The 18,719-nt window shown below is 43.3% G+C and overlaps 1 protein-coding gene across 3 annotated transcripts in view; it reads right to left on the reverse strand.

Annotated features, from left to right (window-relative positions):
- Positions 1-13,574, reverse strand: part of LRRFIP2 (LRR binding FLII interacting protein 2) — a 1,092,194-nt gene extending 1,078,620 nt beyond the window's left edge. For 2 of the 3 annotated variants that reach the window (XM_069613206.1, XM_069613204.1), the window contains exon 1: positions 13,336-13,471. The gene's annotated coding sequence lies outside the window, so the exon portion shown is untranslated. Of the gene's footprint in view, positions 1-13,335 lie in introns of all 3 variants that reach the window. The other variant, XM_069613205.1, reaches the window with a different exon arrangement.
- Between the last annotated feature and the right edge of the window lie 5,145 nt (positions 13,575-18,719).

Genomic DNA, 18,719 nt, shown 5'->3' on the forward strand with positions numbered 1-18,719 from the left:
AACTTCAGTATTTAACCAACAAAATGTCAGAGTTTCTAATGCGCAACAAATGAATGACGCATTTTTTTAGTTTTACAACCAGCGTCACTCGGCAGATCAAATCATTCTTAACGATAATATTCTTAAATATCTCAGCTCCAATAAAAAAGATCACTGAACATCCAACATCTAATAGACCTTTCATTCCTCCATAGACCGATTTAGTTGCAAGAAATACATAAAGCTATTTTAGATCTTCGGTAAAGTCCCTGGACCAGATGGTTTTCCTATAGATTTTTTTTGTTCCTTTTCATCCCTACTATGTCCTAAACTACAATCATTTTCTTGCCTCAGGCTGTAGCACAGGTTCTTTTGGAGAAGCACTTCCTATTTTATTTGCCAAACCAGACAAAGACCCCTCTTTGGTTAAAAATTACTGTCCCATCTCACTAATTCAGATTCCAAAATATTAGCCCAAATAATTGCCTGCTGTCTGGATGGCATTATGCATAAACTAATTAACATTAAAGCAAGGTTGGCCTCATCCAATACAAGAATTCTTTTCAACACTATTATTCATGCGCAAGATTCTACTGATGCTCTTTTCCTCCTTGCTCTAGATGCAGAAAAAGCTTTTTATAAGAGTCTCTTGGCCTTCTCTTTTTCAATCCCCCCTTATGGCACAGGTTCAGCCCCACCTTTATCAAATTAGTGTCACTTCTATACTTATCTCCCTCAACCAGAACTTTATTTAATAACACCTTCACTAAAGCTTTTCCCATCTCACGAGGCAGTAAACATGGCTGTTCACTGTCCCCACTCCTTTTTGTTTTAGCTTTAGAACCTTTACTCCAAAGTATTACCATCAATGATAGCATTAAAAGGTATCACAAAGATTTTACTTTTAGGTTCACTGCTTATGCGGAGGATATTCCACTTATCAGATCCTAACTCTTTCCTCCCAGCACTTATGTCTACTATAGATCAATTTGCTTGACTATAGATTGAACTATGACAAATCTGAAATGTTGCCCCTTACAAATTCATGTACATTAGTGAACACTGCTCTTTCTATAATTAAATGGTGTACTTCATCTGTTAAATACCTAGGGAACCCTATCACCAATAACCTCGAGACCACCCTAAACCTAACCCAGAATATGATTATTGATAAAATACTCATTCATTAATCACTGGTCTCCTTTGTTCCTCTCTTGGTGGGGCAGACTAGACTATTAAAATGACTCTTGGGCCCATTACTCTCCATTATCTCTCTGTGATACCAGTATTAGTCCCAGGAACTACTCCCAAATTCTCTCTTTAAAAAAATAGAGAAAATTCTAGTTCAATTCCTGTGGACAGATAAATCAACCAAAATGGCTCTCAATAAGTTGAAATCCAGTAAACCTTTTGGTGGAGTGAATTTTCCGGACTTCCTTAAATACCAGAAATCCTTTTTATTATGACAACTGACCTTATGTTTAACTTCTGAACCCCAATTTATTAACACCCCCTCATGGATTATTTTGGAATCAAAACTCATTACTCCCTTGTCTTTTACTCACTTTCTAAACATCCTCATGGCCTGGAATAAAAAAAATAAATAAAAAAAAACTCCCCTTCTATGTTCCATCAAACAAGTATGGAATTCCTTAATTACAACATGTGATAATAGCCAAGATATCTCTAGCGCCTTCTTGTGGTTTAATAAAGCTTTTTCTAATAAACCCAAACATGGCATCCTACATAAATGGTACTCAGCTGAAATGTTCCTAGTCTCATATTTATTTAAGAATAATGCTCCCATATCTTTCCAAGACCTCTGTACTTGTTTAAATGAATCAGATTTTTAAACTTATTCCAGTTTCACTAAACTTATTGCTAAAGCTATTCCTCACTATACACATAAAATTCCCTCAAAATATTTAGAAGTAATTTTGTACTCACTCCACCAAAGCATCCAGGTTCTATTCATTCTCAATCATCTCACTGATACTACCGTTAAACTCTAACATGTGGGAATCTGATTGGAACTTACAAATCGCTCAAGAAATGTGGACCAAGATATGGCTACAATGATTTTCCACCTCTGTTGCAGCAAACATTACATAGAGCCTATCTTACTCCACAAAGGGTTGCCAAAACGTCTAACTCCAGTCAATGTGTATGCTGGTCCTGCCAATCTTCTCCTGCAGATTTTAATCATTCAATCTTTAACAGTAATTTTGTTTTTACATTTGGAACCCATATGGAAATGCTTACAAAAAATGTTTTAGTTTCAGGAGCCTCTCACATTATGTAATGTCATGACTGGAGCCGTAGCAAATCCCTGTATGCCACAATTTACTTTGTCTGATTTATTTAATTTTCTGGTATACATTGCCTTCCATCACATTGTGTCCAATTGGAAAAATGCTCAAAGATTTTATAATTTATGGTGGAACATTTGCTCTTTTCACAGAATAAAATGTATGCCTTAACAAAAACTTTACCTAAGTTTCATAACAAATGGAATGCCTCTAATAAGGACTTAACATAAAATGCTCCCTTTATTGCTCTTCCCTCTCCCTCTTCCCTTAACGTGTCAGGTCTGTCCTCCCCAGTTTGTCCTGAACCATGCTTTGGTTTTACTTAATATTTTGATGGTGTTTATTATATTTAATATTCTATGTAGTTAACTACAGCATCATCAATTATAATAACTATGATGTACCTCACTTTTCATTCAACTTGCTGTAATGTTGCTCCTGCCACGAACAGTAAGGCAACTCAATGAATGATGGGCAGAACTCTTTCAGTTAACATGTCCTCTGCCAGCCTATATCTCCATACTAGATCCCCCACTGCCCGCAACCAAAAACAGCCATTGGCAACTACACAGATGACATTCAAGTAGCCTTCAGAAAATCTCTCAAAACTTGGCTGATCACTAGATTGCAACAGACAAACTAGCAAAACACCCTCAAAATGCTGGAGCTGTAAGACTCACCAGAACCACACAGATGATCCAGCATTGTCCTGCAACTACCAGGGGATGGACTACTTTGATTTTAACATAATATCCATCAGATCCAGACACAAAAGTGATCAGAGCACCACCCTCGTAAAGGTCAGCCTTACCGACATGTGCAATACACCCAAGCACAACACTCAAGAACAGCTTGGAGATCAGAACCCAGTCAGATCAGTCTCCCTAACTTTTTCAGACACCACCCCACAATCATAAAATGAAACCCAGAACAGTACCACAACCTTATCAAGAAGGATAACAAAACCACTTGAATTCTAGTGATTCAGTACAGCCCTAATATTTTAATAGGACTCCTCTCCAACCACAAACTACCCCCACCTTTCCCAACCTGTCAATCTAGTACCTTTAAATTACACATAAGGACTAAAACACACCGAGGATTTATGCCTGCAGTGGCGCATCATCATTGAGCTGACCAGGCTTTGGCCCCCACCCACCTGAAATGTTGATGTCGGTTAACTAGACCTGGATAACCTACGGAGCAGTGGCCATGTTAAACGGTGCCTGGGCTTCACTGTGAAAAGATGCCCTGCAACTACGAACGTAAAGCATTTCATTGTAAGCACTGGTATTCACATGCATACATTTTTAGGCAATTGAAATCATGTTGAGGGGTTAGTACTTGCATGCTAGGGGAGCGATAAAGGATAGAGAGGAGACCGCTCATTCTCACAGCAGTCCTAAAGTGGGTGTTTTCAGACTTAAATGGAGAGAGGTAACTGCTTATAACATTGAAGCTGCACTAGAATAGTCTCATTAGAATGCATAAAGAAGTTGGATGCCCTCCACACAAATAGGTTTGCCCCTCCCCCACTATCTGACATTAGCGCCTCCTCCAATATTTGATGGGTTAGCCCCCCACCCAAAATGTAGCTTTGGTTGCACCCAGATATGCCTGCAACCTCAACCCAACCACAGGGTCCTTGGGGGGTAGCTCAGCTCATTGCACAGCTTGCTATCACTTCTTTCAGGGGTTCTCCCAGTTACCCAGCTCTGTCATCGAAGAGATCGAGTTTTTCCTTCTAGATCAAACACATCATCAATGACACAAACCACATCAGGAACCAGGACTCGTACTTCCAACATCTACACTCCTGAAAACCACATTTTTAATACCTACCTTCTCCATTTTGTTTTGGCAAAACCACATGCCACCATAAACGTAAAATGAGCCATTAAAAACCACTTTATACTACCCCTACTATTAATTGTGTAATAACACGTATTAGTGCACTTAGATGAGGGAGATATTTGCCATGTACACTAGATACATATGTGGTATTGTTAACCTTGAAACAGTGGACCAGGGTTAAATGGATGTTAGGTTGGAGTCGTAATTTGCAAGTTTGGCTGGGTTGTCATTCAGGGTGTCTTGGACTGGACCCAGGGTATGCGATGAAAGGGAAGAGGTGGGGGCGATTGCAGACTGAAAACAAAGATGTCATTTTTCATTCATTCTTTTAAACATAGAGCAATAAAAGATGATAAAATGCGTTAAATGAAAAACACGTGCAAGACTAACTGTCTTGGAAGTCTTTTTGAGGGCATTTGTGAAACTGTTGAATACCAGTTAATAACCCAACAACAGTAGTTGCGGCCTGTACCGTTACCATGAGTGGAGGATTTTCATTGCGGTTTGCATCTTCCGTGTCGCAGTACTGCAGTGACTTTCGGGTGCAATTTATTAGCACAGCGGAGTGCCATTGGTGCCTGTGCCTCTGAGCAGTAGTGAAGGCTGTTTTTGTCAGTTTGTGCAAGATTCTAGATCCTGGACTGTGGCAGAAGTAGGAGGATGCTGGTGACCTTACAGCCTCTCAAGACCTTCCTGCCGAATCTGGGGGCACCGGCTACACAATGGAATGACTGGAGGCAATATTGGAATAACTATTTGGGTAGAGTGGACTATGAAGGAATGACTCCCATGAAGAAAATGTTGCTCTTACACTCTCTTGGGCAGGAGGGTCAGAAAAAATAGAGAGAAATGCCACTGATAACCGATGCTCGGGGAGGTGGTGATTTCAATAAGTATCAGAAGACTCTTCTCCAACTGGTTAGTTGGTTAGGCACAAAAGACAAACAGCAATAAACTGATGTAACCTTTATACTCGAAGGCAAGAAGACGAGACAGTGGAGGACTAGGTCAGCACTTTAAGGACATTAGCAAGTACGTGTGAAACGGTCAGGATGGGGACAGATGAATTTATAAAGGACCAGATTATCATATATACCAATAATCTGGTTGTCCAAGAAGTGGATGTGTGGGAATCCGACCCTGCAGGAGGCAATAGCGATTGCCAATATAGTCATAGTTTATATATAAATATAAAAAGGTAGAGCACATGCACTTGTGTTTCCAGAACATAAAAGGAGAAGATAAGCGACATGACATAAGCAAGAAAAGCAGACAAGAGCAGCGTCAGGTGAACTTGGTCACCAAAAGGAAGAAAGGCAGTGAGAAGGAGGATCCCAAGAAAGAAACTGAAGCTAGAGGGGAAAAGAAGAAAGCCTTGGTGTCCTCGGATTGGCAAGAAAGGAAAATGCTGAAGGTGTGGTCTAACAGGTAATTTCACTAGCTCCAAGTTGTGCCCCGACATCCAATCTGAAGTGTTCGAATTGTGGCCTTAAGAGTCATTTTGCAGTCACGTGCCGTAGGAAGAAGGTAGTATCATGCGTTCAGGAAGGTGAGAGCTCAGATGACGAAGACTGTAGTGGTAGTAGTGGAGGCCAAAGAAGACTATCCTCAAATGAAATCTCCCAGCTGCAAGATCCAAATGGATGGTTCCCTGGTGAAGTTGATGGCGATTGCTAACCTTATTTGATCTTGACCGAGGACAGATGGAAGAAGCTGCAGCAGGCCGGTTTGAAGAGTTCACTTAAACCTTCGAACATCAAAGACCCTGGAGGATATGAGGGTTCTATGACTGTCATGAAGGGGATGTGTCAGGCCGTGGTGGAATATAAAGGAAGGTGGGCTGTAATTAACATCTATGTGGCAAAGAAAGGAGTATACATAGTAGGGTGGTGTGATGAAGCAGTTCTGAGGATTAGATTTGATCCCCAGAGCGAAGAACTGGTGGTGTTTGTGCACAACAATGCCACAGAGAAAGAACAGCTTCCGGAGGTATTCAGCGACAACGTGGGGAGTTAGCGAGGCTTTGCTCACAGGATTGTGTTTGAGTCTAAATCAAAACCTGTGTGCCTCAAGTTGAGGCAAATTCCATTGTCGATCAGAGGAGAAGTGGAAAGTGAACTGGAGAGGCTCCTTGTAGGGGGCATAATTAAGTGAGTGGAGGCAGCCGAGTGGGTCAGTCCCATTGTAGCGTCACACAAAAGGAATGACCAAATCAAGATGTGCGTAGACCTTAGGGATGTTAATAAGAACATTGAGACAGATATTTCCGCTGCCCATGATCGCGGGGATGCTGAACAGTGGCAGATACCTTCACAAGTCTTCACTTGTCTGCAGCACATCGTCAGATACAACTTACAGAGGATTGAAACCCGGATTACGTTCAACATGCCGTTTGTACTTTTCTGCGATCTCAGAATGCCGTTTGGTTAAGCGTCAGCAGTAGCAGTATCCCAAAGAGTGATGAACAAAATACTCAATGGGGTTTATGATACACTGGTCTACCAACATGACATTTTGGTGTAGGGGTGAGCCAAGTATTTATTGAGCCAAGTAAATATAATTTTGGAGTGAAAGGAGTGGAATACCTTGGACATGTGGCGAGTGGTATTGTCCAAAGGTGGACACCATAAAAGCTGTAAGAGAGGCACCGGTACCCAGGAACAAAGATGAAGTTAGGGCATTCTTATGTCTTGCAGAATTCTACAAGACATTTTTACGACACTTGCTGTGTTGTCAAAACCGATTCAGAGGCTGTTGAAAAAGGGGGCAGAGTTTGAATGGGACCAAGGATGTCACAAGGCACTGGAATTGATAAAGGAAGGTATTTGCAATTACAAGAATCTTGGGACGGTTCAAGGTGGAGGAGTAATGCATCATCACTGTGGATGAGAGTGTAAAAGGTTTGGGTGCTGATGTCACAAGGAATTGGAAAGAAGGAGGAGGATGATTTGTCATGCATCCAGGGCACTGACAGAACGTGAAAGCAGATATTCTGTGATCGAGAGGGAGCTGATGGCGTATCTGGGGAATTTAATATTTTTAGAAGGCCTGTATGGGGTCAGCAGTTTGTCAGGGAGGACCGCAAGCCTTTGATTCAGGTGCTCACAGGTGAAAGCGATGAGAGCTGCCCCCAGGATATGCTTGAGAGTGCAGGAGTACGATTTCAGGGTGGAGTCATGTGCCTGGAGTTCTTAACGGTGTTGCAGATTTTCTGTTGAGAGCGCCTTTGGAGGAGGGAAGACTGATGGAGTAGTGGAGGTGGAAGAGGAAATGGTAGCTTTCCTAGAGGAAGTGTTTGTGGATGAATAAGCTGTGGTTGGGAAGGAAGAATGGAAAAGTGGTATGGAGGTGGATGGAGTTCTCTGTAGGGTGGTTGAGCGGACAAAGTCAGGATGGCCGAGCAAGAAGGAGGGTTCTGATGAGATCAAAGGGTTCTGGGAAGTCAGGGGTGAGCTGACGACAGAGCATGACCTTCTTCTGAGAGGAGGGGTTTGGTGCTGCCAAAGTACTTCATGAGCCTTATTGATCAATTTCTCTCTGAAGGTCACACAGGGATTACGATTAACAAAAGAAAGCTGAGAAAAGGTATTGGCGGCATGCAATGGATGTCATGGTGGAGAGAATGGTAAGGAGTGTTGGGCCTGTCGTAATTGTGACAAAGCGTTGAAGACCCATAGACCGCAATTGTTGCATGTTCCTTTGCCAGAGGGTGCGTAGTCACGAGTTGCAGTTGACATTTTAGGACCGCATGAAATTTTGGGTAAAGAAAGTAGATTTTTGATTGTCTTGGTTGATAATTTTTCTAAATGGCTAGAAGTGAAATGGGTCAAGCTAATAATTACTAGAACAAGTCTTCAGGAGGGAGGGCTTTCTTACGGAGGGGTTGATTGACAAAACAGTTCAGAAGTGCAGAAACAGTGAATTATGCCGAGAAGAGGGATTAAGTGGACATTCAGGTCACTGTATAGGCTGAAGTCAAATGGTTTGGTTGAGCATTTTAACAGACTGTTGATAGGTGTCAACGATAAGCACTGTGGTATAGAGGTCAGATGATGCGAGGAAGCTGCTGTGGAACATGAGGGTGTCTCCCAACTGGATCACAGGGGTGCTGCTTTCCATAATTATGAGAGGAAGGGAGGCCAACACAGGTCGGATGCTAGGTGGGGAGGAAGACCAGGCCCGGTATCAAAGTGGTGAAAGGACTGTGGGCGAGGATCAGGAAGGGCATGCATGTGGCCAACAGAGGGTCGAAGGATCCTTAAAATGCTGACCTATGCTGTGAGAGTAGAGGATGGTTTCATTTGGGATTTAGACAAGAGTGCTAGCTGTGGAGGGTGGAAGGGATGGTGCGTCAGGGGTGGACGGACATGGGTTGTTGGATATTTATGGTTTAAAGGCGGGTGCGGTGCAGAAGCCCTGTGCATGATGTGGGTGCCACAGATAAAGGTAATGGTAGTGATCATGTTGGTGGCGGCGTGAGCATGAGCAGAATGGTGAGAACGAGGAAGAAGCCGGTATGGCTCAAGGATTATGTCAGATAACTCATTATCAGTAGCTCAGGTTGGGCAGCTATCTACGGGTTCTGCGTTCTGTTTCTCCCATGCTTCATGTTCTGAGGTTTGGTTGTTTTCTTGCTTTTGTATTTACTTTTATTTTCTCTTCTTTTTTTGTTCTTCTTTGGGTTTAGGAGGGAAAGGTGTGTGGAGGCTGGCTCAGGAACATGGGTTCGGGGCCATTCCAGCCTGGAATGGGAATGTTGGACGGGACAGGTTGTAGCAGTTGCTTTGTGCTCCCGACGGCTGCAGGGTTTCTGTATTAAATAAACCTAACTTGCCTGTTCCACGCATCCAGGCCAGTCACTTCACATTTTAGGGTGTATATTATCCGGATTTAGGCTTGTTTCTTGCGTATTTATCACGTTCTCTGGCCTTCTGCTTCTTGAGAACACGCATGAAGGCTCTACAGCATTTAGATTCATTCATGTTTTAGGCATAGTGCCCAACTGTGGTTTACCTGCTCTTTAAATTCTGGAGTCCTCTGGTAAATGTTGGATGTCCTTTGTCGACACCCAGTTAGACCCTGGGAGTTTTACTGGCATTTTGTTATGGCGGCGCCATTTGTGTAACAAGGCTGATGCCTGTAGGCATATTCAAGCAGGATGCCTCATGATGTGAACATATTGGCATCGCTCTGGTTCTTGTTTTTGCTGATTTGTGCACTTTCCTGGACTATTGTGCCATCTGAGGCAGAGCTAGCAGTCTAGCGTTGGACTGATATGCGTGACATCAGACGTAACATGCAGCATGTCCAGCGCGAGTATTTATGTTTGGGAGCTGCGGAAAGGCGCAAGCTCGCCATTTCCGATTGCTTCCCGTCGGCCGCGGTGGAATATCGTTTTGAAGCAGGTAAGCTTTAGGCACCTTTGAGGCGGGTCTTTATTTTGTTTCTAGAATCTGCAATTTTCCGTAATTGAAGGGGGATGCCTGACAAAACAGGGGGGGGGTTGTACAAAACAGTTACGGGCTGTTTTCGCCCATAACGTTATTATGATTTCTACATACCGTAGTCACAATAGCTTTATCGCCTGAATGCCGCTGCCCCAAACGGGATTTTGACCACTGTGTAGGTTTTGCCAGTACGCAGACTTAAACAACATGTAGCTCTGGTGGTGATATACACTTTGGGTCAAAGTTCTTTCTGCTGGTAGATTTAAGATACCAGATTCAGTTAAGGACCTTTTTATTATCAGCACAAGCCCTCCTTGATGCGGCATTTGGAAAGTACTTAGATTGCACTGCAGGGGCGATGCGAAGTGGTTAGGCGGTTGCAATGTAACACCGTCTCCCTTCTTTTCCAGTAATATACCTTTGTGGTCTTTTATTCCTCACAGTTGCCTTTAAGGCGTACTCAGGCGCTTTTGGTATACATCGGCTCACTGTCGCGGGGAGAGTTTGTCCATTATATGGCTTCCTGGAAGGTGGTGCGACCACTCCATCATTGCCCACTTTAGGCAGACCACCACAATGGTTACGACTCACATCTTTGGGATCCACTAGCAGCCACCTCCAGGTGAGTTGTTCCCCCCGTTGTGATTTAGCTATCGGATATTTAGCCTTACACGGGGGACCTTGGCGGGACGGGTTGACTTGCATGCCCCTATGTTGTTTTAATTGGTAAAGGGAAGCCAGGTAGACTTCCTGGGTTCTCTCGCTTCACTCATATCTGGAGAAGTTATTGACCATGTTTATTCATGGCCATTTAAAATTCATATTTATCCTTGCATCTTTAGATCTCATTAGTTGAGATCTTCTTTTGGCACGGCCCATTTACATATTCCTGGATTTACATACAGGCCTCTGGGACCAGCCCTAAGGGTTGAGATTATGGGAATTACCTTTTCTCCCTCATTATGTCTCCTGACTTATCTGAACCTTAGCGGGTGGGAGAGGTTCCCCTTGTTTCACTCACAGACCATCAGTTTTTAACCCGTCATTGATTATGTATTTTTTTCTCTTATTGTATTTGTTTTAGGTGTGATTTTTGCCTTTTATATATTAATCTGTGTTGTTCAGTTTTTAAATATTGGGTGTGTAAAGACACAGATGAAATACTAAGAACAATGACGTTTATGGGAATGCTATGTCCTGAAGAAGATGGGCATCATCTGCATTTAAGTTAGATGCGATACTTCCATCGAAACTACTAATTGCCAACAGTGTCAGGCTCATTGTGTTGCTGGGAATTTATTGCCTTGACATTCGAGTAGTTGACGCACGGAATTCCATCGTTAGTCATAGTGTGTGTTGTCTGATTATTACGCGTTTACTTCATTCTTGCATATTTTTGTTTTATTTAATGTTTCATTATTTAAATGTGTTCAGATTGCTTTATTGTTATATTTTTTGCTTTTGCATTCAAACTTGTCCAGGTGACCAAAGGTTCCCCATCCGATTGATCTCCTTCACTCGTTTGGGGTATCCGTTTTTGGCACATGTATATTATTAGCATCTAGGACCATTTCGAGTGGTTTTTTACCCCCCCGCTTTTTTTTTCATTGCAGTTAAATCTTGAAACAAGCACTTTATTATGCACTTTATTATTGGTATACAGGTGTTTATTATTGCATACGAGTGTTAGGCGATTTAATATCTATTTTAACCAAAGAAATTTAAATAAATATAATGTTTTAAAAATGATTCATTGTTTCTTGTGGGGTGATCTGTGATGTGGATAAGATGGTTCCTCCCCTTCTCGCTTTTTGTATGATTAAGTCTCCTGGTTTGAACATAACTATATTCCGCTGGTTTGACTTTTGTTTAATATTGTATATTATCCAGAGGCAAAACTTTGTCATCTTAAACATGTACGCGCTAAAGTCACATTTTTTAAACATCTTGGTAAAATAGGTTTACTTAAACCAATTTGGACAATTAATTTGTTGTGCCACAACCCCACCTGCCCTTATTCTATTTGTGGCCCCTAGTTTGCACCCCCGTGCCCCAATATTTATTTCTAGAGCCACCTCTGGCGATTAGTTGCTGCAACTTGCCTTACATACAGGATGCCTCACATTAGCTAACTACATTGTAGCACGAGCTGTCAAAACCGAACAGGTAATTTCAGTACCCAGTTACAGAGGCAATAACTAGACATGTGGCATACATTGAATAGCAGCTGCACTGGAGTTGCAGCCGTCACAACGTATCCAAGAAAGAGTCCCTGATTGAAAGTAATGAAAACAGTTTCCCCCGATTCCAGCATTTCTCTATTTTGATGGGGAAAATAAAAAAAACGTTACCATTGTTGCCGCAAATACTGTTACAGGTGAAGAAAGAGCCGTGAGCTTATTATAACGTCCTCTCAGAAACAGAAAATAATCAGCGACAAATAGGGCAGGAAAGCCCACTTCCAGCCTTCTCCCTTTCTTGTACAGCAAATCCAAATTGTAAAGCACGCCGAATCTCCATAAACGCGTACAAGTGTCTGTATTATGTTGGAAGACAGCTCCATATTCACTCTGAAAAACATGTACTTCCCCCAGTGTATATCAAGCCATCTAGTTGGGGTTGGCTCATAACACCACTGACTGGATTTCTCGAACAACGGCTATTATGATGCAGTGTTCTACCAACTGATCTTAACGCATATGATGACTGTCACAAAGAAGCTCAGTGACAAACTGTATGAAAATTGACCCTTAGCCAGAGGGGTGCAGCGAGCATTAAACAAAAGGTGTCCGCAAAAGTAATGTCGCACGTTAAACAGTGATCCTTCAAGGATGCATAAATCAGTATACTTTTCAATTTGATCTGCTTTACAGTTAACATTTTCTGGACAGATGGACAGCAATTAATGGATTTTTAACACAACAAAAGCGTTTTCACTTCTGTCATTTGAACCACTAGAACAGATTACCCACATATAAAAGACACTTTTGGCAAAAGAACACAAAGTTGGCATCATGTGGCTGCCATGGTTAGAACGCAGCTGGTCTTTCACGACACCATGAGTGACACACAGTCTGAGCCATGTTCAGGGCATCTGGAAAATAATCATGAATCAGACTACAGGCCGGTGTGTAACAGCGCAGTGGTGTTTGCGTGCCCGAACCATGAGTGGTTGGCAGCTGTGCCCGCACTACAAGGAGATTGCCATAGTAGTGCTCACTATCTCAAGAAGGGAGCGGTTTCAGGAGGTTCGCACTGTCACTGGAGTTGCTGTCAAGAGGTACCCCGTGCCCAGCTATGCGAAAGGAGCATTCTCTCTCCACATCGTACGTAGCCTGTGGGTCTGCAAATAGAAGTGGCACCTGGAATCACAAGCACAGCGAATGCCACACGAAAAAACAAACAAAAAAAAAAAACAACACTTGACTCATCATAGAACTGCCGGAAACAGCTGAGAGTGAACTTAAGTATGCCCAAGCATGCCATGAAATGGTGTATAAAACGAAAGCCACACAAAACACCGAAAACGTTAACACTGCAACAATTGCAATATTGGATCATGTACAAGTTTACTTTGACAATACCTATAGAACTTCTCAGGGCAATCGAGTCATGTGAATACTACACAAAGGTGAGCCCACACCTGCAAGTTACCCCAACAACTCATGTTCCCTAAAGCCTTGCAGAAAATACACCCACCCCTATGAAACCCACGCGTACGGTAGGCTGAGGGTCATGCTACTTACCAAATCACAGTACTCAGCTGCAGGCTATACCCCTCAAACCAATGTGAAGAGTTTTGGGGGGGCAGCAACACTACAACTACGCCCGCGTCAGGGCAGGTACAAGGGCGCACGCCTCAATGCCCCTCCTCCGCCAGCGCAGAGGGTGTGGTGCTGGGCTCGGGTGGTGTCCCTGCAGTGCCGCTGACCCACCTCTTACGAACACTGTCCGCCCGGCTCACACTGTGGCGGCTGCGGCAGCCCGGGCAGGAAGAGGGTGGAGCTGCCGCCGCGGCCCTAGCTGCCAGCGCCGGATGCGGCTCACAGGGCGGAGGCCAGGAATAGACAGCAGCAATGCTAGCATTGCAGCTGGGAGCCGAAGAACACTTTGACATACAGTCTCAGTAAACATAGAGGGCGGACAGCAGCGCCGACGCTTATCAAACAGAACGTTTCTGTCAGAAACGTCAATTTACCATAGATTTGTATCTACATTTCCAATAGAAAACGTTTTAATATTACTTTAATTTTTGCAAGATAGAGCAAAACATACATAATACATAAAACAATAGTTCTTATGCTATTAAGCGTATGGCATTATATGTTTATACTGCACTGATATTGTAGTTGGTTTTTTGGTTGGCCATCGTTCTTACATTTGCTGCTTCTGCAATACAAATGCTCCATTCCGTTATGGCCGCCAAGGAGGCCTGTATCCGATTAAAACACGTTACTGTGCTTCTTCAGGGTTAATGCCTCCCGAGAACCACATGACCTCGGTTTCTTAACGAGACCTGCAGCCATCTTGTAATAGGAATTTCCTGGTCTCTACACAAGCCGAGTAAAGCGAGGAATTCCATGCAAATGTGATCAACTGTTGCGCAATTAACCTAGGGCGAACAACACAGGCCCTAGTTGTTGTTATGGGGCTCCGGGTCATGCCGGGCACCCTCCAGTATCCTGCATGACAGACACCGCAGTCAGTGAGTTGGTGTTCGAACTTTCCCACAGGGCTCTTTCTTCTTCTTGCTGACAGATTGTATCCATCAGCAGTGATTTTGGATGCCTAGGCTTGAGCTTCACTACTCCATCTTTTCATGTTGAGTATGTAGTCGTGGGTTGGGTTTCTTCATGGTCTGTGTGGACTTGTTACAGTAGGGCTGGGTTCACAGGGTATACGATGTCATGGGCAGCAGTAGTGGTCAAAAGGGTTTGCAGTGGTGGCAGGGAGTCTTCTGATCAGAGGGTTTGGGTTCTGATCCGGTCCTTGGCAGAGGTTCTTGCTCCGCTTTGCTGGATGTTCGTCTAACATCTCGATGTCCAGTTCTCTGTGAAGGCCATCTATCCCTGTGAAGAGTGGAGGTCATACTTGCCAACCCTACGGATTTAGGCGGTAGGCTGCTGCTTTTTTTGTAGTCCTACCGCCTACAGATTTCAGTTTATGATCCTCCCGATTTACGGTGCCAGCTATATGGCTCCAAAGGCTGCTGCCTCAGAGACTGGCCCGGGACACCAGACTGCTGATCTCCAGTGAAAGAAGCATGTGTCTGTTTGTACAAGTCTGTCCGTGGACTCCTGTTTAGGCAGGTTTGTTTCTCAACTTAAGTAATTTATTTGGATTGATGTGTTGTCGCATTCTTGCGACAGTCCTGACACGTGACTCATGCAGCCCTGCATATGGTGTGCAGAGAACTTCAGGTTTTCAGGGGCAAGCAGAGCATGACTTGATGCAGCTGTGTCTGAGCTGCTTCTGTATCTTTTGTGCAAATCACTGCCCAGGATGGCTGCGCTGCTTCACACAGGTTGGCGAACCTGCCAGAGTAGTTCTTTATTGTTCATAAGAATTACAATCACATTCGATGAAACAAGATTTGACCATTCAACATATTGCTACACTTATGTGCATGGGTGCCGCTGCATATGTTCTCTATGTGGTGTTATTCTTGATGGCAGTGCACATACTGAACCTTAAAAAAGTAAGCTAAAATATTGGATTCTTTGTACATGTGTCTAAAGGAGAATGCAACACAATAGGTGTTACTATCAAAAATGTTTAGAGACAGCCTGCTTGAATTCTACCATATGCATGTAAGTTACACAAACTTCTCTGGGGATCCACATATATGTGTAGATATTCCAGTGGGATGAAACAGTTTGAATGAAAGAGATAATTTTTTCCCCTTCGGTCGCACAACAGTTGTCTACATGCAAAGTAATCCGAGCAACATCAAAATTCTAAAGTCCACCAAAGTTAGAAATACTGATAAATCACTGACAACTTTTTTCATCTAGGGTGATTTACTTTATTAACACTCATGAATATTAAAAATATACATAAACAGCTCTAGAGTAATTCTCTGCAAATTCAGGCATGTCATTTTGCATTGCTTTTAACATTATAAATGCTATATTATAAGTCCCAAAATGCAACATGATAGGAGCCTAAAATCTAGGAATGAGTCATCATTTTATACCTGAGATTAGAAAACTTGAGATTTCATTAAACTGTCCTCAAGGTCTTACTAAATTGAAAAAGTAGACACCGCCCAAGAGATCCTTTATGGTACCCATCTGCCTGTAAGTCACCATTTGACAAAGCATACGTCATGTTTTGTAATGCATGCAAAACAAACCATCCACATTAGTACTTAACCTGAGCTGAAATGTTTCAGAGGTATGAGCCACTTCTACACATTTGCCGCCGTTATTAATTAAACTGCTGCCCATTAAAAATTGCTGTGGTTACAAATTATTGCCGCATAAATGCCATGGTTTTGCCGCCGCAATCCATGTAAAGGATGCAGGGGACACCCCCGCAACCCCTGGACCCATTATACCATTTAAGGGGAGCGGGGGACACCCCCGCAACCTCTGCTCTACTTAAATGGTATAATGGGGTACGCGTTTACCGGGTCAAACCACAGCATTTTTGCTGTGATTTTTTTGTATAGACGACATTTTTGCCGTGATTCTATCACTGCATACCAAAGAGTGTGTGAAAAATAAAATATTTCCTGTTCAAGAGGCCTGCAGGAAGAGCATGGACCTCCTGATGGCTCTTAGAGGGGGAGACAACAGTTGGGATAAATAAGCACTGGTAATGCCAATAGTGTGGGTTTTTGTGTAGGCATTGGCCAGGCACTGCTGTAATGGTTGTAACTGGCCATTCATGGCAGCATCTGTAATATAGTCCCAGTACATGGGAATATCACAGTAGTGCCTGGCAAATGCTCATCTAATACCCATACACAAGCCAAAACTGCTGGCTTCGCCATTGCTTGTTTTTAGCAGGAATTCATAGTAATTATGAATCAAGAGACTGAAGGCACCCTTGCGTAAGGCATTTTATTATACCAGTAGCACATTTACTGCTCCAATTAAGCCGTGGGCTCTCAGAAGACTGCTTTGAAATAACACTAACGGGCACTTCAAGAACACCATTTAATGTTACTGCTTGATTAAAAATAGCTCAAAGGGATCCAAGGAGGATGTGTTTTGCGCGGTGAGGGGCAGGTAGTGGGTGGGAATGGCCATAGGGATTAGCATTGCCATGGACAGTCAATGGATGGGTTAATTATCCAACAACACCTACAAGCTTTGTGTCCCTCCTCATATGCAATCTACCGCCTAGCTGTACACCAATGCAACAGTATCTTCTGACAGGTGTATAGCCGCATAAAAGCCAAAACTACAAAGCTCTAAAATGGCAAATATTTCCTCCCTGCATGCCTAGACATAATTTCTCCTTGAAACTTTCAAGATTTGCGTGAGGGCAAAGTGATGTTCCTATCCCTATTGCTCTAGGACAATAGAGCAGTTGCCACCTCTGCCCCCATATCCTCTGCGTCAATGCCTGTGTGGATTGAAAGCTCCAGTGATGGTAACAACAAAAGTTGTCATAACCCAAAGGGTTAGGCAATAAACCCAAAAGCATACAGTTAAAAAACTGTCAGCTGAGCTTTAACATTTTTCTGGCCATGCGTGAGAAGTCATCCAGTATTGTTTTTTCATGGAATTCTTGGACTTGCAGTTTCCTAAAATCAAAATGGGAAAGAAAAAAGGACTCATCCCAGGAATTTAAGGGGAAACACAGGAATATATGGCCTTCTCACAAGGGCCACAGGAAACTTGAGAGTGTTGTGTGTTGTACTGTAGTGCAGACTGTACAGAAATAAATTATTGTGGTGAACTCTTGCCACAGTGCTCAGAGGTCACTCATTTACTAATATTATTTCTCATGATGATCTCGTTTAGACCATGCCAGACCGTGCTTTACTGTGATCTGTTTACTGCCATATGTCAGGTGATGTTATTTCCTTTGATGTCATCAGGTCAGAAATGTCATTTCCTACGATTTCATTAAGCCAATTACTATTTTAAACGTAAAGAATCCTACATCTTTTTGGTCACAGAATGTTGTCAAGTATGGGAGGTCCAGACGCTATCCTCATGGCCTTGTCCTGGACTATCTGAAGACTCTTTCGGTGTTGCTCATGGCAGGTCATCCATGCTAGGGAGGCATACGTCAGGGTAGGTCTGATGATCACCTTGTAGACATTGATCTTTGTCCAGAGGGGCATGGACCTGGTCTTCAGGAGTAGGTACAGCACCCCCATCTTTCCTGATGCCTTTTGTGGAGTATTCTCGACATGGTTTGTCCAGTTGAGTTTGCTGTCCAGGGTCACACCGAGGTAGCGGCTGCTGCTCTCCCACTTGATGTTGTCCCCTATCAGGCTGATGTGCCGGTGCCCCTTGATCTTCTTTCTGGTGAACTACGTGGCAGTTGTCTTGCTGGTGTTAAGTTCTATCCGGCAATCGCTGTACCACGTCGAGATGGCATCCAATGATGCTTGCAGGTTCTTCACCACTTCCTTTTCGCAGAACGACTGTGAGATGACTGCAACATAGTCTGCATACAGTGCCAAGTTGGTCTTTTGGGGATATATGGGGATCTGGTTGGTGAAGATGTTGAACAGGAAGGGTCCGAGGTTTGATCCCTTTGGCACGCCTGTTCAGATAGGATGTGATGAGTACATCTGAGACCTTGGTCACATGATCAGACAGACAAATATATACAATTTTATAAAACACACTCAACCAATGGGCACTGGGCACTTGCACAGATACAACATTCCCTTTATTATTCCAGGAAGGTGATATACCAATAATGTGCAGTCTTACTGAGTCCAAAGATTTGGAAATGTGAGAGCCCAGCGTGGCGGGCACTCTCCAAGGTGTGCACCGACATGGCTTGGCCTCGCACAGGTTCTTCTATAAGCCCTCGTCGCCATTGTTATGGGGATCAGGCAGGGCCCCCTCCAGTATCCTGCATGACAGACACCAGAGTCAGTGAGTTGGTGTTCGAACTGCGCACAGGGAGCGGTGCAGCCCTTTAATTGACTTGATCA

This window comes from Ambystoma mexicanum, chromosome 5p (genome assembly GCF_040938575.1).
Source record: "Ambystoma mexicanum isolate Mex_15411 chromosome 5p, UKY_AmexF1_1, whole genome shotgun sequence".
NCBI lineage: Eukaryota > Metazoa > Chordata > Amphibia > Caudata > Ambystomatidae > Ambystoma > Ambystoma mexicanum.